Below are 16927 nucleotides of genomic sequence, written 5' to 3' on the forward strand. Positions count from 1 at the left end.
TTTTCAAATTTAAATGGCTGCAATATGGAAAGATAGCTTCATTTCAGTCAGTAGGATTTAATTTTTACCTATACCACGTATATCGGTGGTGTCAAACAAATTTTTATTTTGGGCCGCATTATAGTGATAGTTTCTGTCAGAGGGCCGGAATGACTGTGAATTCAAATACGTTTTAAGTGTGTTGATCACACATTTACCAAGAATTGCTATCAGAAGCCGGCAAAAACTGTTCAAAAGAGATTTGGAGAATAAGAAAATGTCTGACAACTTCCAATTTTGGTATTTTAGTCAGAAACCTGAAGTCAAATCAGCATTTCAAGGGCCGCAAAAAGTGAGGTGGCGGGCCGGATCTGGCCCCTGGGCCTTGACTTTCTCACCTGTGACGTATATATTCACGTACCCCTTAACCAGTGCAAAGCCTTTTCGGGTAAAAATAAAAAAAACAGGACTTAAAACATGCCATCAGTGCCCGATGTATTAAACTTTAGACCCTTTCAAGCTTCATTTGTATTGGTCCACAAAAAATAATCAATCTAAACGGTCATCATTTGGATTATAGAAGAAATCTGTTGTCAAAAAGAATTATTTTTCCACAAAAAAATTCTATATAAAGTCTCGGAACTGTTCTTTAAAAAGTAATTGTTCACAGAAAAATATGAAAAATAAAGCATCCTGTTTTGAGGTTGCAATAATGATCTGTTCAAAAAATAATCATAATATTTGTTCACAAAAAATAATCAAAATAATGTGGCGGACTTGTTCTCAAAAAGAAATAATTATCAATAAATATTTGTCCACAGAAAAATATTCAACATAAGGCATCCTCTTTTGGGATTACAGTAGAGACCTCTTCACAAAATAAATCATTAACTTATTCCTAAATAAATATTTGTTCCCCCTAAAACGAATAAATATAAAGTGTCAGACCAGTTCTTGAAAAAAAATATTTATAGATGAATATTTGTCCACAGAAAGATATTCAGCTTAAAGTGTCCTCTTTTGGGATCATAATAGAGATATGTTCACAAAAATAAATCATTAACTTGACAGGTAACGAGAGGTGGCACATGATAAATTGGGTCGTACCATTCTAATCTGGCTTTTTACAAAAATGATATTGAATAACCCACTGGCCATAAATTTTGTATTATGATCTTATATTTTCCTGAAACATTGTTAAAGGGTTTAAACAAACAACAAATAATTTTCTGTTTGCTGACATAGTATGACTGCCACTCAATGGAACAAATCTCAGGAAAATCAATATAATAAATCTATTAAAAATGCATCTCAAAAATTGTTATTATCATTATTTTACATGGTCCAAAATTTGGACCATGATTATTTTTGTACACAAAATCTCGCACGTCCAGCTGCAATCACATAGAAATGTCAGAATCGTTGCATTTTGAAATCTTCCATGTTTTCATCATCTGCTGGAAATTTCAGCTCCCTAGTGTTTTTCTCCCATTGATTCTTTTATGATATCACAAAAAACCCCAACGAATTTCCATAATTTGTAACACAAGGGTTAAAATAATAATAAAAAAAAGACCTCTCTGTGAAAGTACAAACTCGAAAAGGCTATCCATGGCAGACAAAGAAATTCAAGCTCATTCTCAGAAACAATATCGGCTTGTAACAATCCTAGCGCGGGGGTAAAAGCGGAGGTCGGGGTGTGCGGGGGTGGTCTGCGACGACGCAACTGTGTAATTTCCTAATTCCGATCTTGCAAGCCTATCCCTCCTTATCAGTGTCTGATTCCCACATTTGCGGGGACGAAGTAGACAGAGAGGCTGGAGGCCGACACGCGCGCAAGCGGCGGCGAGACGGGGGCGTGAAATTACATAAAGCAAAGGGATACAGATAGAAGGAGCGAGAGAACAAACAGGCCTATCAAGCGACCGCAGAGCCAGATAACAAGATAAGGCCTAATCAATCAATTCTCACACACGCAGAGATATTGCTAAGTGGCTCCTAAGTCGTGGCGGCAAATTAAATCTGCACACTCCTCCAAGTGAGAGCGCGGCGAGGAAGTGGGAGTGGGCCGAGCGAAGGGTCGGGCGGCGGATGGGGGTTGGCGGCGCTAATAGGCGCTAATTTCATCAGCGCGGCCCGTGATGAAGCTTTTACACGCTGCTCGCGGAGGCCAAACTAAAAGGCTGCAGCTCTGCTCGTTTTCAATAGAAGTGGGCTGTCGTGAGTGGATTTGCAACACGATAGCCAAGAATTCGATTTCAGGCCCGAGTGGGTGCGCTTGCGCTAGTGTTGTTTAGCTAGTATGCTAGCTAATGCTATTGATGAGCCTCGTGCGAAGCCGGTTCGTTTTAGAGCCGTCACTATCGAATCTGGTTAAAATCGATTATCCTATTGATTATTCCGTCAAATAATTGAGCGTTTTCCCCCGTTAAAAACAACAACGAAAAACTAATAATGCCGAACGTGAGTTGATTTTTTTTTTTTCCTAATAATTTAGTAAGGTTGAGTGTGAGAGAGCGGATATAACGATTCATTATCTTGTATAACAAATGCAAAATTTGCCGGTCCTCAATGGTTAGCGATCATAATTAGCAATAACGCAATAATGCAAAATTTGCCGGTCCTCAATGGTTAGCAATCATAATTAGCGATAACGCGAGAGCAATTTAGTTCACACATTCATAATGTTATATGTACATTACACATGTAATCGTGCTTCAATAATATTCCATCAAGTAAACTTGTGAATGGAGCGGCCTGTTAGCTTCAATGAGGTCAATAACTTCCTCTTCTTCTTCTTCTCGATAATCAGACTGGGCACGTTTCGACTTCAAATTTGAACACTTAAAACCGAGTCACTATGGATTGGTTTCAGGGGCAGGTTATCTTCTCGAATAACATACCTTTAGTGCTTTTTGGTACGTTTTTTTTTTTTTGGAATCTCCATGTGCTAATATTTTCTTTGATAAAAAGCTGGTAAATAATAAACTTTTTTTTTTTTTAAAACACAAATTGCAACAGCTACTCGGCCACTAGGTGGTGCACAAAGACAAGCAATGGAGCCATTTGTTAAGACAGTCTTTGCAAAAGTAGTTTTTTTCAAGCACCGTTGTGGTATGCCTTTTTCACTTTACAATAATCGCTCATTTCTTTTTGGTTCCTTATTTTTTGGGTGGAAATCATTCTTAAGTTGTAATATCCCTTACTTTTGAGGGTTTGGGGTGGGGTGGGGGGTGGCGGGCTCCTTTGCAACACTCTCTACTGTAAGAAAAGTCCATGTAGGTTTCCAGAGGAGCTTCAAGGCGAATATGTTTCAGTCGACTTACCCAACTTGGTCGACTTTCCCCCAGCCCACAACCCTAGTTTGTTTGTATTGAATAATTGAACTACTGTATACAGTCAATGTACAGTATGTGCATGCATGGTGCTATCAATTTCTAGTTATTCGATAGATTATTTGTCATAAGGTAACTTTTTTACTAAAATTAGATAAACACATAGCTCCTTTTAAGGCACCTACTTCCATCACCCGTCGCCACCTGCGCTACCCACCCTCCTAAGTCACTCCCGGTGCCCTCTTTTTCCTTTTTCTCCCACCTTCTGCCCCAGCCTCTCATACACACACACTCACAAACACACACGCATACACACACAGTTGGCATCAGTTTCCCCCTAATGACATCCTCTGAGTATAATTAGTCTGGCCAATTAACAGCAGTAACGATGCTTGCATTCATTATGTCAAATTACACAGTGCTGACAAAGTGTCAACTCAGCTATGCTCACCTGCTGACTGTATCCGCGCTAGTGTGTGTTTGTGCGTCAGTGTGTGCATTTTTCCAGCTTGATCAAACCTTTTTATATTGTCTGATGAGGTGAAGAACGTCCTACGCACTTTCACAACACGCGTGCACATATGTGAATGCATTCAATTAGCATGCATCCTGGAGAGACGTTTTACTTGTGACACACACAAAAGCAGTTGGACGGCTCGCGTTTTTCCTTGACTCGATCGTGCTCATTGATTACATGCCGGATCTGTTATTAAATATTATATATTACGCCCAGTCAGATTGGGCACGCCCTCATTTGCATAATAGCGAAGCTGGAAAAGAGAGGCAAGGATATGTCTGGGTTTGTCTTAATTAATCGGCCCTCTGGAGGTAAACGACACTGCTGGGAAAATATACACACACACGCACGCACACACACACAGGTAACACACATTTAACTCATTCAGTGCCATGGATGAGAATTCTTGTCTTTTAAAATAGTAAGTAGTATACTATAGTAGTAGTAAATAATAATATAACACAGCTATTATCTACATGCAATTCAAAGTAAGGAATGGAAGTCAATTTTTCGTATGATACCACCCAAAGACAGAGCACACAATATTCTGTTGGCCTTGAATGGTGAGTGAAAATGCTAAGTATAGAGGCCTTTAGAGGTTTCCCTTTCCAACGCTTGGCACTGAAAGAGTTAAAGGTCAAATGCTAATTCTTTTAGCATTTGAGCTTCAGCAAGTTGTGGACATTGTATTTGACATAGCTATGGTCATCATTAGTTTTTGAGAGAAATGAACTGTTGTCATCTTAATGCCCTTAGTTTAATATTAAAAAAAACAATGCAACGCCACTGACATGCTAACGGTTAGCATCGATTGTTGTGATTTCACATTACAGCACTACTGAGTCCTATTAGCAGAAAAGGAAGCCTATCGTTTGTGTCTTCACGACTGTACGGTATTATACTGCCTCTCGGTGGTCAAGACCAGCACACAATTTATAACATTGCAGCATTAAATCACAATGCACAAAATTTTTAATACGTTACATTTTAAACTATTTCTCATAAACTACAACTTTATTCAGTGCTTTTAAACAAAGCAACCACAAACATTTGTAAGAGGCTTGAACAGATTACGGGCATTTCCATTCATTTCAATGGTAAAAGATGATTTGAGTTTCAAATATTTTGAGTTACTCCCATTCTGCTTCTAGTTTTTCATTGCCCTCACTCTCCTTTCACCCGGGTCACCCTCGTTCTCCTCCATTATTATCGTTAGCGTGTCTCATACTGGTTTTTGCAAGTTCTTTGCCGTGAATGGACTTTATCACACAACAACGTGCATTCGAGCAGTCTCGTGATTGCTAATTAGCCAGACAAGCACACAAACACACACACACACAAATAATAATAGGCAGAGCTCTCTTGATAGGCAATTAACTTCCTCCAGACACCTCATCAGCCAGTGAACACACCTCCCCCTCTTCGGACACACACACACACACACATGCACGCATCTTTGCATATGCAGCGTTCATTGCAAGATTTCATATGCGGTGTGACTGGGAGAATCTGTTCCTGTCCTCTGGCATCGCTAAAATTCATATACGGGCACACTCATAAAAAAAAAAAAAAAAAAAGGACCAGAGGGCGGATGAATCATCAGGAGCCCCGCTGAGTTAAGTAATCACACTCAGGCGTTTAATTACTGAGGAGAACTTGATGATTATGATGATGATGATGCTCTTTAATTAACATGACGCTAATTGAAGCAAGCCAGCGAATCAGAGCGCTCGCGTTGAATAATTAGAAACGGTAGACGAGGTTAACTCATTATTTTTATTATTATTATCGCCTGTCAGAGGTTTATTTACTTTGTTGTTTGAGGATAGCAAATTGGCGTGAATTTCCACAAATACGTATTTATTATGTAGCTGGCATAAAATCTAAGTACCGGAATTTTTTGACTATGAGCCGCGACTTTTTCCTCATGTTTTGAGCCCTGCGGTTTATAGTCCAGTGCGGCTTATCTGTGTGTGTTTTTTTTTTTTTTTTCTGCTAGCCACCAGCAAGCAAATGTGTGTATCTGTTCAAGGTGTCAATTTATGGAACAACTATCAAATAGAACTGAAAAGATGTGAATCAATGGCTGTGCTCAAAAAGAGTTAAAATAATATTATATTTAAAAAATATATGTCTAAATTTAATAAGAGGATGTATAAGATTTGGGGTAAATTTGTGATGTGTACATTTTTTATACAATACACAGTATATGTGATTTTATTTATGTATTTGTGATTGTATATGAATAATGTAGAATATGTCGTTATGTTCACTAAAATAAACAAACAAAGGGAGAAAGAAAAAGATGCTATTGAAGTATTGATTTCGATTTTGAACTGCTATTTATCAAACAGATATCATCCATCCATCCATTTTCCATAAATATTTTGGACCCAGTCTGTTAAAGAGAGGATGTTGCTGCTGGCAGACAATTAAAAAAAAATTATGAACGTCATATACCATTTTTGCATAAAGATCTGATGGCATTACCTGCGACTTATAGTCCAGTGCGTCTTATCTGTAACAAAAATCCAATTTTTGCTCATATTTTGCTGCTGCGGCTTATATACCAATGCGCCTTATAGTCCGAAAAATACGGTATTTTACGTGACGAAAATTCTCTCCCATGGCACTGAAAGAGTTAAGAATGTTTGACGTAAAAAGAGAACCAGTCACACAATTTAGTCTATTATGCCCGTGTTTATTCCAGTTGTCACTTTATTTTTGTTCTCAAAGGCATTCCCGAGCTTGGCACCTCGAGACGAGTTGGCCTCTCAATCCTTTTGTTCAACACGAGATTTGAATGTTTCACAAGCTAGAAGCTGCAGAACGCGTGATTTACCGCGCACGCTCAAACACGGTCACGCGTGCTAGCATGTAATTCTGCGGGAGCTGCTTGTAAAAAAAAAAATAAATAAATAAAACAGCGGAAACTTTGCATCTCTTCTGCAACTTTTGCATTTCCCGCGTCCGAGCCGGGCGGACGGCAAACGCGGCGGAGAGATTAGTGTTTTGGTTTTGAGGATTAGCGCGGCAACGGGCGAAACGCGGCTAAGCCAAGCGTCATCAAACTGATTTAGCGCCTAGTTCCCATTTAGAAGGATTAGCAGACAATGTTATTGTAATTAGGATTGTTCCGGGTGACGACAACGCTCGCATTGTGCCGCCAGGGCCCCCGTTTCCTTCGCGGCTTGCGTGCGCTTAACTCAGGTAAACGGCAGTTTGCGTCGAAAAATAGATGAGATTAGCGGAAAATAACCTCGCCTTGTTCGGGAGGTGGGACAAAGATTTAGAGTAGGTGGGTGTGGGGGGGTAATTAAGGAGCTGCACGCTATTGCATGAGGGATTGGGAACGGAGGGGATAAAACATATGCAAAGCTACCTTTGTTGGATCTCAAACACCCATGAATATGTATTCTATCAGTTTATTCACCCAACACCATTGTTCCCCCTCAAATGATATCTCCGTCACAGAACGCCGAGGGAAAACAAAAAAGGATAGGAACGATGACACAAACAACGACAAATAAGCCAGCCTCGCTTCTTTTGTGACATTTCATGACTATTTTTTGCTTTATCCTTTCCATAATAGAAGCTTTTAAAGGCGTTCTAATTAACATCTATTTGAATAATCTGATTATATTACATCCTTGGCAACCGGGAGAAAAATTGGAAGGAGTTGAAATTAATGCGTGAAGGAACTTAAAATTCTATGTTTTACTCTGTAAGTATTAATAAAGGGGAAATCAGGTTACAAATGACATTTACTATGCTCTTCCATTAGGCCACTGTATTCTGTTTCGTATTGCCTTTGTAGAAGATAAATTATGATGACCGTTTTTATTCATCTCAGGGGGCGGCCATTTTGTCATTTGCTGTCGACCGCTGTCGACTAGTCCAGGAAATGTGGTTGGTTTGTCTTGTTTTGTGGTCCCTTCTTGTTTTATTTTGAAATTGTCTCTCCTCTTCTTTGTTTCCTGCTAGCTTGATTGGCTTTCCCGCCCAAATTGTTTGCACCTGCTCCCAATGAACAAGCGTGAATGTTGTTAGTTTTTGCTTTTGTTTTGTGCCAGTTGGTCTTGCTATGTTGCGTTCAAGTCCTATGCCTACTCATCCAAATCAAGTTTCAAGTAAGTGTCGTCTCAGTCATTTTGAGTTTCAAATATTCATTTTGATACCCTGCATAGTTTTGGTGTTTCTTTTGACTGTAGTTAAACAATTATTTGAACTATTTGTTGTCTCGTGCATTTGGGTTCAAAGTTAGTTTGGCCGTGACACAGTGCCAAAGGGACCAATCAAGGCTAATCGGTTTGGTCATGTGATGTTCAAAAGCTCTTTAGTGATTTTATTGTTTGCTTACAGCGAGGTTTTGATCTAAATGGTTTTATTTTCATGTTTTTAATATATATATGCATGTGTGTGTGTGTTCCAAATGATTGAGGTTACAAACAATATTGTCTCTAGTTAGGAAAGAAAATTCAAGATACAGAAGGCGACAAATGTTGTCGTATAATAAAGAGCGCTCGCTCGAAGAAGTAAAAGAACAAGAAACATGTCATCTAAACTCGCGATGTCTATTTGTTACAGTTTTTGATGCATTTTTATCATTTATTAAGTCCTGCTTGTCCATCATTTTTTGTTTTTTTGCATAGATCTTTACTGTGGTCTTGCACTTTTTGTCTTTGCGCGCGTCAGCCACACTTCCCACAAATAGTTCACACCATAGAACTAACCAAACTGTCTGATATTAGCGTGTGACATTAGCGTTGTTAGCACACTAGTGAGTGGGCTGAATGCCACTCAGGGACTTTGCATGACCGCAAACTAAACTTAAGTAAACTTACATCCTCAAAATTTTGCAAAAATAATAATTATTGCTCCTCTGGACTTGTAAAATGTAAAATAAAAATGTACAAATGAAAGGACCTAAAAAGGCCTCTCCACTTACTACCAACACACCGGCGCCATCTCAAGGCAAACAAATTAACTGCATTCATACTGTCACCTACTACATTTAATGTGATTAAAGTAATTTCTATACATATTTGTTGCAGGATTTGGCGGATTTTTGTAATTTATTAATATTATTCATTTAAATAATTTAGGAATATATTTGCGGCTTGGAACGGTTTAGACTATTTACATGTAAAAGGTGGCTCTAGTAACGAAACATACAATGTTACCTCTACTTTTAAAATTAATGTTGAGATGTTTTCTCTTTGATTACTAGTTTGTTGTTCGTTTTGTTAGTTATTTTTTAAACATAAAAGGTATATATTTACATTTTACATATATTTTAACCCCTATTTTATTTTGTCATGTTTGTTATTTTCCTAGTTTTCCTGAACTATAACAACTTGAGTGAGATGTAAGTACACTAAGAATATAGCACGTTACAAATTGGAAACAATATGTCTCGGTCTCTTCTCACAAACACACATGAAAACACACACACACACACACACGCATGTAGCTCATAGTATCACCTAGAGAGAAGAAAGGAACAAAAGGCTAATTAGTGATGATGAGAAGTTAATTTAGTCACTCACCTTCAGTAATGGTCTGTTTTCTCGCCTTTTCCTCCCGTCAATGGTTTTTACTGCTCGGTAATTTTCATGTTTTTACAAGGTGTCAAATGTTTCCCTTTTTTTTTCTCCTTGATGTATTTGTGTGATTTAAGCCGTTTTTTTTCTTCCGTAGGGTATGCAAATACATGGCAAGAATTCTTTGGAGATCTACCTAGCAAGTGTCATTGTCAAGTTGTCCAAGTGGGAAACGATGAAATCCGCTGCTTTAACGTTGCTGAATTTTCTGAGGGTGCATGAGCAAGATGCAGAGAAGGTGAGACGGATCCTGAGCTAAATGTTTGCTAGCAGGTGAGCCTGTTGTTGACAGATGGTGTTTGTGAGAGAAGATCCATCCCTGCAGAGTTCATGATCTCACACACACGCACAGAAATAGCGACCAAAGAATGTCACTATAGAAGGGAACGGGACAACCGGTTACAACGTCAAAATGTAATCGATTTTTTTTTTTCTCATCATACCTCCCCGCACACACTCGAATCGATACGATGCTTCAATTAAACACCAGGTGTTTCATCCATCATTTTTTTTCTTCAAGAACAATTTGTCAAGAGTACAAACTCCGATGCCACTTCCACTTAAAGTTTAGCGTCAAAATAAAAAAAAAGAATTACACATTACCAATTTAAAACAACTACATCCTTTTGCATTAGGAAAATTATACTATCTTAATGCTACTTCAGATTAAAAAATGCCATAGACAGGCTAACAAATTGCAACTTAAGGTAGTTTTGGAGCCCTAAAGGTACAGTGTGTAAATTTTAGTCAATTATCTAAAAAAAAACTCTATAGATTTAAATAACATGCTAATTAATGTCATTAATGTCATTAATTGTTGACACATTTGCCCAAGTTTTGTAGATTTGGCGCTATTGTGCACAGAAACCAATGGCGAATTGTATTTGCTCGCGCTATCACTTGCCACAGTGATGCGCATATTGTATCTGTTTAAATGTTACACACTGCAGCTTTGAGCAACAATTTAAAACTGGTGCAGCAACACATGTAGACAGATAGTATAATCAATCCTCAGACATCTGAGTTTGGCTTCTGGTCTACATTTCTGTTTAGGTCTATGTTAAAAAAATAAATGTTCTTGTTTTTTTAATATTAACCAAATTTCTCAGTAGTAATATAGATGACATTCCAAATGGTTTGAATATGACAGCTTCTTTTCAAATGTTATGTTTTGAATGTTTTGAATTTGGGTCACAGTTCCGTGTTTGACCATATATCTGCTTAAATTTAGGTCGGAATTTAAAAAAATGCGTGACTTTTTTGTCGATTTCTACTTAAAAATTTGAATAAGGGACTCCAAGATAATTAAATCTAATGAAATTCCAAGTATGAATTTGTAGATACTCAAATTTTAGACCACATTTATGGTAAAATTATGTTTGCGGTTCATGTTTGTCATAAAGACCAAATTTGTGTTTCTTTTTTACATTGTAGTTCCAATTTGTAAAATTTTTGGTTAGAAATATCCATATATGGATATTCTGTTCACCTTTTTCAATGCTATATTTTCATTATTGTACTCCTGTATTTATTAATTAGTATGAGTTTTCAATACCATATTTTTTCAGCTCTTTAGTCACAAACACAAAGTACTGATGCCACTTTTAGCACATAATACATTAAAACAAAGGCCGGGTAATTTTAAAGGTTCACCTTTTCCAACGTCGCATTTCCATTTAAAAAAAAAAATCATGTAATCAATGTCATTTTTAAAAATTCTAACTGCAGTATTGGCTTATATCTCGAGTGCAGATTCCTTGAAATAAGTCCAGGTATCGACCTGATTTTTACCGATACTTTGTATCGATACTCACCCACCTATTTATTAGTTTCCCTCAAAAATGAACTTTCACAGTTCTCGTAGGAACAATCCAGCAGAGAGAGAGAGGCGAGCCAGTGAGCGATTCTCTAATTAGTCACTTAATTACATCTGGATGCTGATTTGCTCGCGGGGATGGATGTTGTTCGAGTGTGTGTGTGTGTGTGTGTGTGTGTGAGGCTCACTCCAGAAAGCGTTTACTGAAATGGGTGAGCTAATTCTCTCTGTCTGAGGCCATTACGGTATTAATTTAATTTGGTTGAGCTGTCGCTAGCTCATTAACACGTCTAATTAATTCATTGACATCGGAATTAAGCCGTTTCACTGAAAGTGACACCTCTCTCGCTCGCTCGCTCGCTCTTCTAACAGGCCGTTGGAGTAGTGAGAGCCAATGTGAAATTAAAGAATGGATGGCATCGTATCACGTGGAAAAAATGAATCCACTTGAGGTAATGTGGACTTAGGAAACATTGTTTTAGTAACTTTGTCATAAGTGAAATTTGATCGTCAAAATAAATGTTTCGTTGGGGCAGGCTGAGCTCAACGTTTTATTACCATGACGACGAGGGGCGGGGCTAGTAAAGTGACTGCACAGCACATTTAAGTCTTCCACAAAGACAGTATAGATTTATTTAATTTACACTTTTGGAAGCAGCATTTGGTTGTTCGAACTGAATCATTTGAAAGTTAAAGTAAATGTATGATCAACATTCTCAGCATATTCATTAAAATGACATTTTCATGCATTTTTTTATTGAAAGAATGCTTCAATGCTTTATGGTTTCAGAATTTTTGAAATGTTTTCCAAGCACACATTAATTCAATCAAACTACTGCATTACAATTACTGTATTTACTTTAATCTTTAATAATTTAACCTTATACAGTAACAGTACTGTTGTCTCTTCCCGTTCCCATTCCTTTGGCTGTAGTCTCACGGAGAGCCGCGGTTATATTAGCAGTGCCCAAATGTCTAATTCGTTTGAAGCTTGTAGCTGACCAAACATGATAACAATCAAAGTTCACGTTTGAAATTCCAATTTATTTAAAAAGAAATCTAGATAAGAGATTTATAACACTCTGTTCTCCCTGTTCTCCCATTACCCTTTGCGTGTGACTTCCATGAGGGAGATGGGCACTCCTCCTCTTGCTCACTTAGCCTCTACCTAACAAGCGTGTTTGGGTTTTTATAAGGGGACGGGCACTCCTACAAGACACGTGATTGGCTCCCAGCGCGACCATCGACCAATGATATCAAGAGTTGGGGCGAGAGTGGATAACATTTGTTACAACTGCAGTTAGCTTCTAGCCCTGTTGATTTGCATTTGATTTTTTTGTTTGTTGTTGAACGATACCATGTTTAAAATGATTGAAATAATAGCATCACATGCAATCAAATCCAAAATTTTCCCATTAGCTAGTAGCAGCAGTAGGTGAGGATTATTTCAATGTAACACTCAGTGGGTCTCTTGTTAGAACAAAGGTTGGTTTGAAGGGAGGGTGGAGGGTGCCCCTGCGGTAAATTTGATTACGACATGACGGGGAGAGGAGGTCATGCCGTGAAGCAGGTGCCCCTCACAGCCAAGGCAGGTTGAGTTCTCCACTTCCTGCTCGCAGTTTGGCCATCTGCTTTGATAACGGTTTTGCTAAAATACACCAGAATTCCATAGTAGGGCTAAGTCAGGTGTTTACAAACAAACCATGGCACCAGAGCCACATGTGGCTCCATCTGTTTCTGGATTTATGTTATAAAATTGCACTTTTTTCTACAAAAACTCAGTTTATTGCACCTTGTCCCCATATAAATTACTTCAAAATTGGAGTATATAAATAGCATATCAATATTTCAAACAGGGTGTCATAATTAAAAAAAAAATACATTAATGGGAAAAATACATTCTTAACTGAAATACGGAGGTCCAAATTGAATATTTTACATGTCGATTAAGGTATTTTATTTTTTCGTCCCCCACATATGGAAACTCGCGGTTTATGCACCAACTGTATAAGGCGCATCAGATTATAAGGCGTGCTGTCAGCTTTTGAAAGTATTGAAGGCTTTCAGGTGCGCCTTATAAAGTGGAAAATACAGTGTATGTATATATTTAAAAACTATGTTCATAATACCAATAATAAATGCTTATGAGGTGCAGGAATTAGACTATTGTGCCACCTAGGGACAACATCAAGTACTACATTGAGTGTGTGTATGTTCCTTTAAAGGGCAGTTCTTGTTGAGGGTTAGGGTGACCAACTTGCAAATTTGATATTTTAGCCAGAAACTTGAAGTCAAATCAGCCTTTCGCCAGCCACATAAAATGATGTGGAGGGCCAAATCTGGCCCCCGGGCCTTGAGTTTGGCACCTGTGCCATAGACACTGTAAATGACCGCATCAATTCTGCTAATATGTCTTGTATTTCATTTGTTAAAATAGTGATTGAAAGTGAAACTATCTCAATCACTTGTGGAGATATTAAAATACGTTCAAAACGAGCAGAGAAAAGCTCCTGCGTAAAGAAGACAATACTTTAAAAGTATTATGTAAAACATGCCCTTGGACTCAACTGTAAGTTTTCCATTATCCATACGTCCCACATCAAAAGTAAATAAAACCCGCTGACTGTAATTTTAAATGACAAGTCTTCTCTCGACGCATTCCAAGCAGTGTAAAAGCTTGTAGAGTTCCTTCTATTTTCCACGTCAGCTTGTCAATTGGACAGTGACTCCCGCAGGGGGAGGAGAAGAGGAGCGAAGGATGAGAGGAAATAAGACAAGTCTCGTGGCCAGCTGCAGCAATTAAGCCTGGCTTCCTCTGGGGAGCCATTAGAAAGGAAGGGAGGCCTTTAAAATTGCATATGGCTGCAATTAGGACAGAGGAGGTGATGAAATGATTTGGCTCCCATTTTGCGCCATGGATTTTTTTTTTTCTCGTGCAAATCTTAGCAAATGGACCAAACTGGACTGGGTCGTAAACACTTTTCTACTTCACTCTTTCTTTGTCTCCTGCATGACTAAATCTCTTCCTGTCTTTTGCTTCATCCTCGTTTTTTCCGTCTCCCTGAGACCCGGCCCGTTCACTTGTGTCCATTTTGTCCCCTATTTTCCGCACTGTAAGGTGCACTCTCAATTAATGACATATTTTCAAATTTTTTCCATATATAAGGCGCACCTGATTATAAGGCGCACCATCAGCTTTTTAAAAAACATTTTAGGTGCGCCTTATAGTGTGGACAATACGGTAATTGCATCCCACCCAAACATAAGACATCCTTGGAAAGGCCAAGATGTCCTTTTTTTTACTGAGAAAGCGCTAATCAATTATGCTGTCATTGTACACCACAACACAAGTCTTCAGGGTTAGCACTAGCCGCTAACTATGTATCCGGTGCATTCATAAAACATTTTAAACTCAAACAGAAAAAGTCCATTTGGATTAAATGTTAGTAACAAATGTCTAATGTGGAAGCTCTAAAAGCTGACATATATCAAGAAGAATGGTGGGGGAAATTATTTTTTCATTACAATAAATGGTCCATCTATTGACTTGCAATAACTAATCAATCAGCGTATCCCGAATTATTACACTTTTAGGGAATAAATGCATTCAAACTGGCCGCTAACCATAGACACAATGTTACAAGTACTTCTAATTATTTATTAAACAGTTAAGTGCATTGCTTATCAATTATATTTTGGAAAGAGAAAACCGTTTGCGTGCTCCACTTGCCGTGCCAAGTATGAATAATATCTCGAAAAATTGGATCAATATACTGTACCTAAAACTATCCTTTTTAACATTAAAAAAAGAAAAAAAATCAATATAAATCCACGTTCAACAACTGTTAACTACGTTTTACAGTATTTAAGCAGGTTACAGGTTAGTCTAAAACTGAAAAAAAAAAATGACCAACTTGAAATAAAAATAAAAATTATGCCAATCCTTATTTTATTGCAATTACACTTCACTTGGCAAAAAAAAAAAAAAAAAAAAAAACCTTTTGGGGGTCATCTGGTCCAACTACTTTGTGCTTCGTATCGTTTAATTTTTTTGCTCAACCAAGTGAGGATTTCTTCAAATTGGCATCTGCTGAATATTTTCAGGACCTTTTTTTCTGAATTATTTGTTCTTTTACCTCTATCTGGTCCTCATCCTTTCCCGCTGCAGCGACAGACGGAGATGTCTCGAGCATCTGTGTCATCAGCGGCGATGGATGTTCTCATAATATTTTCACAGATGCCATTTCAAACATTCTCTATTTGTTTATTTTTGCTTTGCAACTCCTCCCAGGAGATTAGATTTGAAACACCTCTCTTCATTGTAAAGGCAAAAATTGAAGATTTATCATCAACTTGAAAGTAACCACTTGAGGATATGTTTACGAAACAATTGATTAAAAAACTGGACGACGGAGTTCTCATGTTCTGCAATTTTTGTCTTTTCTAAATACAATCCAAAAGTGTGTTGCGCTTAGTGTAGTTCCGCAATTAGTGAGCGTCATGTGTGCCACGTGTCTAATCTTAAAACCCAACCTCGCTTTCACACAGGCCATTTAAATTAGCGTTTTTTTTTTTCCCCCTAGATTGCTGAGGGCTTGAAGTAGAACTGCAAATTTGTTAGTTTCTGATGGTATCAAAGGTGTAACAGAGGAGGAATGTTGCAAGCTGGAAACTGTGACCAAAGTGTGAAGTTTTAACACCTAAGAATCACAGGCCACCTTTTTGTGTTGAAAGCCATTGTCACTTTAAAATCGTAAATATAACGTAAACCAGTGGTGGACTTGTGGGCGTCTGGGTAATATTTTGATACCTGTGATTTGCCCCTACCATTTTCACATGGATGTAGGAAAGATGGAGACGTCGTAACCTTTACATGGTCCTCTCCGTTTTAGTCATATTCCTGTGCATGAATAAGGATGGACTCGGACGGTGGTTCGGTCTGCACGCTTATTTTATTGAAAATAATGCCGTAACAACCTCAGCTAATACGAGCTGCTGTTAGCTGCAACAGGCACTGGCTGCTAACAGCCAACTGACGTCTGCTCTTTACCTTTACGGTAATTATTGTGAATAAGAATATGGCCGATGTAAAAATGCATGTATGTGTGTCAAAACTCTGCTTATGTGACTGACGGATCAATTTTCCTTGAATGGCCTTGAATAAAAAAAAAAAAAAAATTCAAATTTTTAAGTTACCGCTTAGTGGACACACCCATACTTTTGGCCTTAATTTTTGGGAAAAAAACGTGTGTCTTATATTTGGGAAATTATGATATTAATGACCATGATTTTCTAGCTTGTATTGGTCATTGGAAATTCATGCACTTTTATTCCATTTTTGTTTTACAAATGGTTTTTCTATGAATGTTAGTTTTGCAACCGAACAGGTTTTTTTTTTTATGTTTTCTACAGCTTACCGGGACTGTATTATTGATGAATATTTGTTTACACCATTCTGTACTTTCAACATTTTAACTTTTAATTTAATATCAAAAAGACATACTTATAAAGCTTTTACAGAGTCCAGAGATTTACAGAGACAGGCGCTTGCTCACACATTTTTTTTTTTTTTAAATTAGGGCACAGGTGTAGGGTTTTTTGATTATTTATTTATTTTAATTAATAAATAATTAAATGCTTTAGGCTCTTGAAATACACTTAAAATATGATTTTGGGA

Source organism: Hippichthys cyanospilos, chromosome 7 (genome assembly GCF_059441005.1).
Source record: "Hippichthys cyanospilos isolate Australia breed blue-spotted pipefish chromosome 7, RoL_Hcya_1.0, whole genome shotgun sequence".
Lineage (NCBI taxonomy): Eukaryota > Metazoa > Chordata > Actinopteri > Syngnathiformes > Syngnathidae > Hippichthys > Hippichthys cyanospilos.